Genomic DNA, 12,884 nt, shown 5'->3' on the forward strand with positions numbered 1-12,884 from the left:
ACCTTACCACCTGTGTGTTTATCTCCGTGATTATTAGTGATAGGGGATGCAGGTGGGTGGGAAGGTGATGGGGGATGCAGGAAGGTGGGATAGTCATGGGGGATGCAGGTAGGTGGGATGGTGTTGGGGGATGCAAGTAGGTGGGAAGGTGATGTGTGATGCAGGTTGGTGGGATAGTGATAGGGGATGCAGGCAGGTGGGATGGTTACAGGAGGATGCAGGTAGGTGGGACAGTGATGGGGGATGCAGGTAGGTGGGATAGTGATGGGGGATGCAGGTAGGTGGGATGGTTATGGGGGATGCAGGTAGTTGGGATGGTGATGGGGGATGCAGGTGGGTGGGATGGTGATGGGGGATGCAGGTAGGTGTGATGGTTATGGGGGATGCAGGTAGGTGGGACAGTGATGAGGGATGCAGGTAGGTGGGAAGGTGATGTGGGATGCAGGTAGGTGGGATAGTGATGGGGGAGGCAGGTAGGTGGGATGGTTATAGGGGATGCAGGTAAGTGGGAGAGTGATGAGGGGATGCAGGTAGGTGGGATGGTGATGGGGGATGCAGGTGGGTGGGATGGTGATGGGGGGATGCAGGCAGGTGAGGTAGTGATGGGGGATGCAGGTAGGTGGGATGGCGATGGGGGGATGCAGGAAGGTGAAGTAGTGATGGGTGTGCAGGTAGGTGGGATAGTGATGGGGGATGCAGGTAGGTGGGATAGTGATGGGGGATGCAGGTAGGTGGGATGGTGATGGGGGATGCAGGTGGGTGGGATGGTGATGGGGGATGCAGATAGGTGTGATGGTTATGGGGGATGCAGGTAGGTGTGATGGTTATGGGGGATGCAGGTAGGTGGGAATGTGATGTGGGATGCAGGTTGGTGGGATGGTGATGGGGGGATGCAGGCAGGTGAGGTAGTGATGGGGATGCAGGTAGGTGGGATGGTGATGGGGGATGCAGGTAGGTGGGATAGTGATGGGGAATGCAGGTAGGTGGGATGGTGATGGGGGATGCAGGTAGGTGGGATAGTGATGGGGATGCAGGTAGGTGGGATGGAGATGGGGTGATGCAGGTAGATGGGATGGTGATAAGGAGATGCAGGTAAGTAGGATAGCGATAGGGGATGCAGGTAGGTGAGGTAGTGATGGGGGATGCAGGTAAGTGGGATGATGATGCGGGATGCAGGTAGGTGGGATGGAGATGGGGTGATGCAGGTAGGTGGGATGGTGATAAGGAGATGCAGGTAGGTAGGATAGCGATGGGGGGATGCAGGTAGGTGAGGTAGTGATGGGGGATGCAGGTAAGTGGGATGATGATGCGGGGTGCAGGTAGGTGGGATAGTGATGGGGGATGCAGGAAGATGGACAGGTTATATCAGATCAAGGGGACAGGGCAGTGAGGGTGGGCTGGACCTGGGATACGGTTGGGGGTTGGGAGATCATAAGCTGGTGAATTCTACGTTGAGGCCATAAGGTCGTAAGCTCCCAAGTCTGAAGATAAGATGTTCTTCCTCCAGTTTGCATCTGGCCTCAGATAAGAAGAAATATCTTCACCCAGAGAGTGGGGAGCCTGTGGAATTCTCTGCCTCAGAAATTGGTTGAGGCCAAAACGTTGAATGTGTTCAAAAAGGAGTTAGATGTAGTTTTTAGGACAAATGGATCAAAGCGTATGGGGGAGAAAGCAGGGTCAGGGGACTAGTTGAATGGCTAACCATGATTATCTTGAATCAGAATGGGAGGAAGTGAGGACTGCAGATGCTGGAGGTCAGAGTCAAAAAGTGTGGTGCTGGAAAAGGACAGCCGGTCAGGCAGCATCCAAAGAGCAGGAGAATCGACGTTTCAAGTCTAAACTGTTCATCAGGAATCTGATGAAGAGGTTATGCTCGAAACGTTGATTTTCCTGTTGCTTGGATGCTGATTGACCACCAGCTGTGCTGTTCCAGAACCACACATTTTTGGCTTGAATCAGAATGGCCTATGCCTGCTCCCATTTTCTACATCTATATTTCCAAGCTCCTGGATACCCGGTCAGCTCACAAAAGGTCATGAAAACTAATCACTTGCTGGATGCCCACTACTTAGAAGACTGTACCTCGGCAGAGGTATACCTCCACAAACTAACAGGAATCAGTAAGATGGTCACAATTTGGGTGCAGGGTGCTGAGTATAGACAGCAAGGGGTACTGGTTAGAGAAATAATGCCAAGGGACAAGGGAAGGGTGGCGTGGGACATACGAAGTTGAAAAAGTACCCATGGCTCAATATTGGGACCACTGATATGGAGCAATATTCACAGGAGCTCAGAAAGTTTCATAGCTACTTGAGAGTAGAATCACAGGTAGATAGGATAGTGAAGAAGGCGTTTGGTATGTTTCCCTGTATTGGTCAGAGTATTGAGTACAGGAATTGGGAGGTTATGTTGAGGCTGTACAGGACATTGGTTAGGCCACGATTGGAATATTATGTGCAATTCTGGTCTCCTTCCTATCAGAAGGATGTTGTGAAACTTGAAAGGGTTCAGCAAAGATTTAAAAGGATGTTGGCAGGGTTGGAGAATTTGAGTTATAGGGAGAGGTTGAATAGGCTGTTTCCCTGGAGCATCGGAGGCTGAGGGATGACCTTATAGAGGTTTATAAAATAATGAGGGGCATGGTTAGGATAAATAGGCAAAGTCTTTTTCCTGAGGTGGGGCAGTTCAGAACTAGAGGGTATAGGTTTAAAGTGAGAGGGGAAAGATATAAAAGAGATCTAAGGAGCAACTTTTTCACACAGAGGGTGGTACGTGTATGGAATGAACTGCCAGAGGAAATGGTGAAGGCTGGTACAATTGTAACATTTGAAAAGCATCTGGATGGGTAATAGAATAGGAAGGGTTTGGAGGGATATGGGTCAGCTGCTGACAGGTGGGACTGGATTAAGTTGGAATATCTGGTTGGCATGGACGGGTTGGACCAAAGGGTCTGTTTCTGTGATGTACATCTCTGTGACTCTATGACTCTATAACTGACTGGATTATGGAGCAGGTTTGAGAGACTACATGGCCAATCTAGCTTCAAAATCTCATGTTCAATGGAGTTGGAAGAAGTACCAAAGATGAATGAACTAAAAGCTGTGGGGTGGGCTGCACAATGACAGATAATAATAAGGGCAAGCGAATGTGAGGTGTTGTCTATTGGAAGGGAAAGTACAAATGTGCACTTCGAGTAGGCACTGAAATAGGTACAGGTAAGGTTGGTTATAATTTGGAAGATCAAATCCAAGGAACCCTGAAACACAGAAACTGCAAAATAGAATCAATTGTAAGAATACCGCATTCAATTCTGGTCTCCCTGCTAGAAGGAAAGATGTTCCTAATCACCAGAGCTGGATATGATATGGTGTTGTAGACTGCGCTAGAGTTGTAACATCATACGTCCAACATGGAAACGGACCTTTCAGTCCAACTTATCCATGTCAACCAAATATCCTAAGTTAATCTAGTCCCATTTGCCAGCATTTGGCCCATATACCTCTAACTCCTTCTTATTTACATACCCATCCTTAAGGGTTCAGAAAAGATTTACAAGGATATTGCTGGGGTTGGAGGATTTGAGCTATTTGGAGAGGTTGAACAGGCTGGGGCTATTTTCCCTGGAGCAGTGGAGGATGAGGGATGACCTTATAGAATCATGAGGGACATGGATAGGGTGAATAGCCATGGTCTTTTTCCCCATGTAGACGAGTTCAAACCTAGAGGGCATGGGTATAAGGTGAGAGAGAAAAGATTTAAAAGCGACTTAACGAGCAACCTTTTCATGCAGAAGGTGGTACATGGAATGAGCTGCCAGAGGAAGTGGTGGAGTCTGTACAATTACAACATTTAAAAGGGATATGGATGGAATCAGAGGGATATGGGCCAAATGCTGCCAAATGGGACTAGATTAACTTAGGATATCTGATTGACATGGATGAGTCGGACTGAAAGGTCTGTTTCCATGTTGGACATGTGATGTTATGACTCTAGCTCTATCTACAATTCCAGTACCGTATCCAGCTCTGGTGATTAGGAAACAAGGTCAATATTGAAGAAATGGAGGTAGTGTGAAGAAGAGTCACAGAGGTATTGCCTGAAATAAGTGTCTGTGGTATGAGCTAACCCTGGAGAAACTTGTGCTTTTCTGGGAAGTACTGGGAAGGAGTCCAGTGAGAACCAGGTCCACAAACTGTGGGGATAGGAGTGGGGACTGTTTCAAATTAATTAAAGGCGATTTCAGGCTTGTTATCTGGCATTGCTTCAGAGTGAGAGAGAGTAAGGATCAGTTGGAATGATTTCTGAAGAAAGTGGTGACAGCAATAATTCACTGAACAGCCATTGTGGGAAGGGGTGGCATGGTTGGGGAGGGATTTCAGATGAGGTGTCCTTGTGACACAGATGGTAGCAGCCATGCCTTCGAGCTAGAATGCTGCAGTTTTCACTCCCTTCACAGGATCTATTGGCCACTGAGGCAAGCAAGTCAATGGGAATCAGTTGACTTCCAGTCGAATAAATAGGGAAGGTTAGTGGCAAAGGGGCATCAGGCTATAAGGACCATCCACCCACCAAATCCAAACACAGTGGAGAGAGAGCAGGATGATAACTAGCATTGCAACATCCACATGTTACACGGGAAACACCTAAAGAGGAGAGAAAATTGGCAGTGAGAGGAAGGACACTGGATTGCTTCAGTCTTCCTCATCCATGACTTTCACATTTTGAAATCTCAACAAACCACCATTGGCCAGGCTACAAACAAACCACTGTCCATAATTTGGGATTGCCAGATTAAAAGGGCATTGAATCCATGTGAAAATTACAGTGTAGTTCCATTGCAATGATACCAGCTCGGGGATTTGCCGTTGTGTGGAACAACCCGAGGTGGTGGGACTGTTTCCAGTGCAGCAGAGAAGCTGAGCAACGAATTAATTGAGGATGTTAAGATGAGCAAGTCTTGTATCCATGGACCTGACTTCAAATTTAGCAGGATAATGGCACATAATTATCACATGATAATGAAAGGCAAGTAATCAGAGAGAATTAGGCATTAATTACTTTGCTGCAACTCCATTTCGGTACAGATCCTTCCTTATCAGTGCAAGAGCACTCTGATGTAACTGTCAGGCACAGAAAATGCTAAGAATTCATTACCTAGAATGAGCTCCAGCGTCGTCACAAACTATTGAACATGACATGTTCTGTGTAAATATTACTGATATACTTGGATGAGTAAAAGATCTGACTTTATGGTTTCCTAAATAACATGCTTGTACTGTATCCAATGGTGAAAAGAAGCAGGTGTCTTGATATCAAAAGGTTAAATGAAATGTTTTTAGTTGTGGTGTCTTATTACTTCAGCTGCATTCCCACCAAACACTTAAAATACATGGTTTGAGAAAGCTAAGCACAAAATACTGCAGGCTCGAGAGGTCTGATATGTAAAGGGAAAACACTGGAGAAACTCAGCAGGTGCGGCAACATCTCTGCAGAGAGCAAGTGTTAATGTTTTGAGTTTGGTCTGACTCTTATTCAGCTGAAAATGTGTTGCTGGTCAAAGCACAGCAGGCCAGGCAGCATCTCAGGAATAGGGAATTTGACGTTTCGAGCATAAGCCCTTCATCAGGAATGAGAGAGAGTAGCCAAGCAGGCTAAGATAAAAGGTAGGGAGGAGGGACTTGGGGGAGGGGCGATGGAGGTGGGATAGGTGGAAGGAGGTCAAGGTGAGGGTGATAGGCCGGAGTGGGGTGGGGGCGGAGAGGTCAGGAAGGAGATTGCAGGTTAGGAGGGCGGTGCTGAGTTGAGGGAACCGACTGAGACAAGGTGCACATTTTCAGCTGTGATCTCCAGCATCTGCAGACCTCATTTTTTACTGACTCTTATTCAGAACTGAAAGGGCCTGGGAAGTGGTAGTTTTTATGCTGTTGATGGAGATGGAGGAAGGGGAATGGAACAGATGGTAATGTTACCCAGATTTTTCGGTAAACAAAGTATTAATGTTCGTAAAGAATTGATTGAGATGTAAAATAGGTGTAAATGTAGCTATGAAAAGGAGAACATGGGCCCACTCTGCTAACAACAAAGCCACCTTCACAACATGTTCCACTATTAGACTTGAAACGTTAGCTCTGCTTCTCTCGCCACAGAGTTTCTCCAGCATTCTTTGTTTCCATTGAAGGAAAATGGTCTTGCCTCAAATATTTCGTTGAAAATGTAAGACCATAGGATCGGAATTCAATCATTCAACTCTTCAAACCTACCCAAATATTCAACTAGATCAGATATAAATCTCAGTTGTATTTCCTGGCCTTTTTGCTCCATTTCCTTTAATTCCCTAAATATCTACCTTTTTCTCTGCAATGGCCAATTAATAATTTAATATTTTATTCATAAGCACAGTTTATTTATGATGCATTTCTTTCTGTTTTTATTTATTTATGAGACATGGGTGTGGTTGGTAAGAGCAGCATTGTCGACCAATCCCTATTGTCCCTAAGAAATGGGCAATTTAGCACAACCTACCCTACACATATTTGGAATGTGGGAGGAAACCGGAACAAACCCATGCAGTCATGGGGAGAATGTGCAAACTCCACACAGTCACCTGAGGCTGAAATCGAACCCAGGCCCCTACTGCTGCTAGGTAGCAGTGCTAGCCATTGAGCCACCATGCTGCTCACAGCAGTATTAAATACCTTCCCTGTTCCTATGGCACCTCTCATCAGATTCTATCATGGAACATTCCCACAGAACTCACCACTAGGAGGATCTCTGACAACAAACAGGCATGTCTTGCAGCCACGCCATCTTTAAAAGGTGGCTGAGCACCTGGACGAATGTTGGCAATCCTGGGGTGCTACCTGTCAGAAGCAATGTTATGGCACAGTTAGCACAAAGCCAGCCTGCTCCTGGCACCATGACACTGGAAATCCAAAAGGATAGTGAAGGCGGCGTTTGGTATACTTTTCTTTATTTGTCAGAGTATTGAGTACAGGAGTTGGGAGGTCATGTTGCAGCTGTACAGAACAATGGTTAGGCCACTGTTGGAATATTGTGTGCAATCCTGGTCTCCTCCCTATTGGAAAGATGTTGTGAAACTTGAAAGGGTTCAGAAAAGATTTGCAAGGATATTGCCAGGGTTGGAGGATTTGAGCTATAGGGAGAGGCTGAACAGGCTGGGACTGTTTTCCGTGGAATGTTGGAGGCTGAGTGATGACCTTATAGAGGTTTATAAAATCATGAGGGGCATGGATATGATAAATAAACAAAGTCTTTTCCTTGGGGTCAGGGAGTCCAGAACTAGAGGGCTTGGGTTTAAGGTGAGAGGGGAAAGATATAAAAGAGACCTGAGGGGCAACTTTTTCACGCAGAGGGTGGTACGTGTCCGGAATGAGCTGCCAGAGCAAGTGGTGAAGATTGGTACAATTGCAACATTTAAGAGGCATTTAGATGGTATATGAATAGGAAGGGTTTGGAGGGATATGGGCCGGGTGCTGGCAGGTTGGACTAGATTGGGTTGGTTTATCTGGTTGGTTTGGACCGAAGGGTCTGTTTCCATGCTGTACATCTCTCTGATTCTATAACTCTTAAAACAGAAATTGCAGTAAAAGCTCAGCAGCCCTGTCACGATCTGTGGAGAGAGAAAGCAGAGTTAATGTTTTGGGTCCAGTGACACTTCTTCATGGTGCATAGTTGGACACACACACACACACACCGTAATTACATCCTGTCTAAACACCCTCCCTGGCTCACTCTGTATTGAATGGAGACTGTCTCTTGACATTGTCCAGTAGGGGAACATCACAGACAAGTAAACACACAGACAACTCCAAACATGAGCTTTTATTTTCAGCCAACAAAAGGGATCACAAACAAAAGAAACAGAGACTGCACTCTGTCCCCACATCATGACCAATTACTATTCTACAGTCTGCTGCATCCAGCTCTCAGCGTCTGGAACTGGGTGTTAATCAGCTCCTGCCTGGCATGTAGTTGCCTTTGGAACTGAGCTCTGTCAGGCACAGGGAGAGCTTCCTCCTCCCAGTGTTAATCTCCTCCTCCTTGAAGATTGACTTCATTTCCCCAGTTCTTCAACATCTGTCACGTCGTCTCATTACTTGCTCCATTGTGTGGAGCACAGTACACCGGGATGGTGCAGTACACTCTGCCCAGTCTGAACAGGAAGGTCCCCTGTCCAGACCAGTCTGAGCACTGGAACCACATCTTCAGCAGCTCCGCCGTCTCTCCGACTGGCCCTGGGTGAAGTGTGGGCAGCATTGTATCTGTGTTCTGTGTCAGTCAGGAAGCTGTGTAATGGTGTCACTGTCTCGGTCTCAGTGGGTAACCTTCCCTCAGGAACCAGCTCGGGAAGGGCCCTGGTCCCTCACATGCAGAAGGTACACAAGGGTGCCCCGGGAGATAGGAGTCATGGCAGCTGCCAGAGTAGTAGGAGGACCAATTCCACTCCAGAACATCTCAGATGTTTTCCTTCTTCACAGACCACAATTTCCCCTCTCACGTGGTCAACAGTGCCCTCCAGTATCTCCTCCACTTCCTGTACCTCTGCCTGTGAAATCCACCCCTCCAACTGTAACAAGGACAGAACCCCCAGTCCTCACCTTCCACCCCATTAACCTCCAGATACAACGCATCATCCTCCACCACTTCTACCACCTACAAACCGACCCTGCCATCAGAGGTATAGTTCCCTCCCCATTCCAATCTGCGTTTCATGGAGACCATTCCCTCTGCGACCCCCTTGTTCGGTCCATGCACCCCAACAACCCACCCTCCACTCCTGACACCTTTCCTTGCCGTCGCAAGAGGTGTAAAACCAGCACCTGCACCTCCCCCCTCACCTCTATCTAAAGCCCCAAAGATTCCTTCCACATCTAGCAGAGAATTTCCTGCACCTTCAAACTCCTCATTATCTATTGCTTTCGATGTGGTTTGCTCTACACTGGGGAGACAAGATGCCAACTGGCGGAATATTTCGGACACACACACTAAATAACCCCACCGCCCTGTGGCCAAACATTTCAAATCCCCCTCCCACTCTGCCAAGGACATGCAAGTCTTGGGCCTCCTCCACTGCCAGATTCTAGCCGCCTGATGCTTAGAGGAAGAACATCTCATTTTCTGCCTTGGAACCCTCCACCCACACGGGATCAATGTCAATTTCACCAGATTCCTTATTTTCCGTCCTCCCCCCTTTTCCCAGCTCCAACCCTCCAACTTGGCACTGGCCTCTTGATTGGTCTTACACATCCATCTTCCTTCCCACCTGTCCACTCCATCCTCCACTCTAACCTATCAGCATCACCTCCTACATTCATCTACCTATCACATTCCCAGCTACCTTCCCCCAGCCTCACCCCCCTCCCATTTATCTCTCAGGTCCCTTGGGCCCCCTCACATTCCTGATGAAGAACCTAAGCTCGAAACATCGACTCTCCTGCTCCTCAGATGCTGCCTGACTGGCTGTGCTTTTCTAGTGTCACACGTTTTGACTCTGAATTCCAGCATTTGCAGTTCTCTCTTTGTCCTGGTGGGCACACGCCTCCAGGAAGTAGTAAGGGTGATCGCAGATCCCCAACACATTGATCCCAGTAGAAACCATTCCTGTTGATGAATTCCAGAGTGCTGCGTTGTGACCCTCTCAATGTGTACAGTCAATGGCTCCCTTTACCTGGGGGGAAGCCAGCTCTGTTCCTGAACTGGGGCTACAATACTGACCCTGACATGGGAGATTGAACTGACCCAGTGTGATCTTGTACAAGTGGCATCGTACACTGTCTTAATGTATTTGTGGGAGCATGACTGAGAGATCGCACACAGGCCACCCATCGCTCCCTGGAAGGAGTCAGTCGTGTAGATGTTCAGGTCTGTCTGTCACCTTCACAGCCAATGAGAGAGGGTGGTCTCCCACTCCTGCAGCCCTCAGCTCCTACCTCAGCATCTGGTAGAGCTCCACCACAGAGTCCCAGGACGCACAGAGACAACACTGTGTCTCGCTCATCCCAAGAAATGGAGTTGAGACTGAGAAACTCTTCCTGCCCCAAACCTTACTGAGGGACCCTGAGGCTGCAATGACCATTCCCTGAGCTGGGTCCCTCCCCCATTGCTCCTGGGCTGACTGTCGGTCCTCATCTTCCTGCATTCACTTTCACCCTCTCAGGAGGGCAACAACAGCGACCAACATCCCATCGATGGCAAGGTCCAGGACTCTCTGTGGAAATGGCCTGCACTGGGAACATGTGAATCAAACATTGATGTGTTGCCTGTAGATCCCTCTGATAGATTTCTTAGTTCAATAGATAAGGAACTCTGGCCCCAGCGTTCATTATCAAGTGTTTAGGTGGAGTGCAGTTACCATCAGAGGTTAATTCTCTTCTTCATCATAACTTAATCCCAAGCCCCAAAAGACCAGAAATTAAGTGACATCGAAATGCTGCAATTGGAGACTAAATGAGAACATCTGGTATCTCACAGCTGGTTGGTTGGTTGAGGGTGGGCTCTTCTGCAGGATTGAAAATTAAAAGATTCTGAAGCACTGTAAGACTGACACACACATATTCACTTGACTGACCAGCTCTGTGTTTTATGCCTGCATCTATCAGACATTTATCTGGCTAATTACTGAAGGATGTGATCAGCTTAAAAATCCATGATATCTTTCTCCAACCTGCATGTAACTATGTTGTCATTAAATCAAATCCTCTCAGGATTTAATATGTTTCAACAAGATCATTTCTTGCTTTTCATTTATTATCTCTCCCATCTTCTGAGGTCAACACAAAGGCAACCTCCTTGATCTTTAAGAGGCCCTACCATCTCTGTAGTTATTCTCTTGCTCTTAATATATTTGTAGAATCTCTTTGGATTAGCTTCAACTTTATCTGCTAAGGCTATTGCATAGCCCCTCTTTGCCTTCCTGACTTCCTTCTTAAAAATGCCTCTGCACTCTTTATGGGGATTTGTTTAGCTCAGTTGGCTGGTCTGTTGTTTTATAGTGCAGTGTGATGCCAACAGTGTGGGTTCAATTCCCATCACCAGTTTGAGGTAACCATGAAGGGGTCTCCATCTCAAACACTTCCCTCACCTGTGATCTGGTGGCCCTCAGGTTAAATCACCACCAGTTGCTTCTCTCTAATGAGAGCAGTCCCTATTGTTTGGTAAGACTATGGCAACACAACGCATGCTTTTTATATTGATTACTTAAATTTAAATGTTTAATCCATTCTCTCCCTAAGACTGAATGCAGAATTCAATCAGATTATGATCACAGCTGCCAAATGGTGCCTTTGACCCTGTCTCATTGCAAATTACCAGCTCTACTCCAGCAAACTTTCTGCTTGGTTATACAAAGAGCTATTCTAAGAAATTGCCCTGTAAACACTCTATAATTACAACACCCCAGGTTATCCTAGCCAATCCAATTTACCCATATTATATGCAGATTAAAATCACGCAAGATTATCATTATAACTTTTCCACAAGGCTTTGTTATTGACTACTTCGTATGTTTTTCAATTCTCTTTTAAACCATTTCCACAGTGACCTCTTATCTTTACTCTTTGTCATCTCTATGTAGTCCGAGTGTGCACATTGATTTTCGGAAGTAAGGTCATCCCTGTATATTGTATTGATTTTTGACATCAAACCCACCCTCTTACTCCATCTGCAACTATTGAGTACATTGGTGCTCAAAATCTATTGATATCAGCCTTGAATTTACTCAAAAGCTGAACATCATTGGCTTTGGAAAAAAATGAATTCTGAAGAGTAACAATGAAGAAATTTTAGCCCCAAATCATCGATTTGGTATCCTCAGGCAATCTCTTGAATCTCTAACCCAAAAAAAAATCTTCTTGGCATTGACTTTGTCAATATTTAGGAATCCATGGCTGTTAGAATATTAAGAGAGAAAGATAAAAGTCAAAGTTCTCTCTTTCAGTAGAGTGGGATGAATGAGAATGGTTTAACCTGAGGGTCATCATATCTCAGGAGGGGCGAAAGGTTGAAAAGGAGAATCATGGGAATTGAGCCCATACTGTGGGTGTTATTGTGCATTGCAGATCAGCCATCCAGCCAACCAACCCCCCACTAAGAGAACATTTAAATGACGTATTTGAGTTTACTTTCCTGTGGTGATGTGATGATCTGTCCTTCTTTCAACTGCCAGTTATTTCAAAAGATTCATTGCAGGGCTGTTCCAGGATCCTCTCTTTATCTGAAAGTGAAACTTACTTTCCACAAGCATTAAAATATAATTGGTTACTCAACAGTTTTCTGGTGCAAAAGGGGAGGAATCTTTTCAGAAGATCAATGAGAATATACTTTAATGGTTTAAATTCACAGAAGCAGTGGGTGGCTTAATGTGAGAAGAACTGAAGTTTAGTCACGATTATCTCATCACGTTAGAGCACATGAGTAATGGCAACTTTTGTCATCCTCTTTTTCTCCTTAATCTGGGAAAATTACTTTCAGTTGTTCCCTGCCTTCTGTTTGGCTGCATTTGGATGGCATCTGACCTGGTTCTAATACCTCAATAGACACAATATAGATTCAGCTCAGGTCATGAAAGGAAGTCCAAGGAACAATTCATCATGAAGTAAATGGTAGGCCCTGGATTTGACACTGAAATGGTTTAACAGGTCAAAATGAGTTTTATCATTAAACTGATTCCATCACCCAAAATTCCTTGATGCAGGGGCCAGCCCATTTCAAGTGGGCCATTCTCAGGGATGGAGGGGGAGGTGTCTGGAAATTAGGACTGAATCTATATCATTAAATTCTTGCACTGTTTCATGGGCATCCTAAATTTTGATGGGATAAGGTGAACGGGCCAATTTTTTGCCCCTCCATTCAATTCCATCAGAGAC

This window comes from Hemiscyllium ocellatum, chromosome 32, assembly GCF_020745735.1.
Source record: "Hemiscyllium ocellatum isolate sHemOce1 chromosome 32, sHemOce1.pat.X.cur, whole genome shotgun sequence".
NCBI lineage: Eukaryota > Metazoa > Chordata > Chondrichthyes > Orectolobiformes > Hemiscylliidae > Hemiscyllium > Hemiscyllium ocellatum.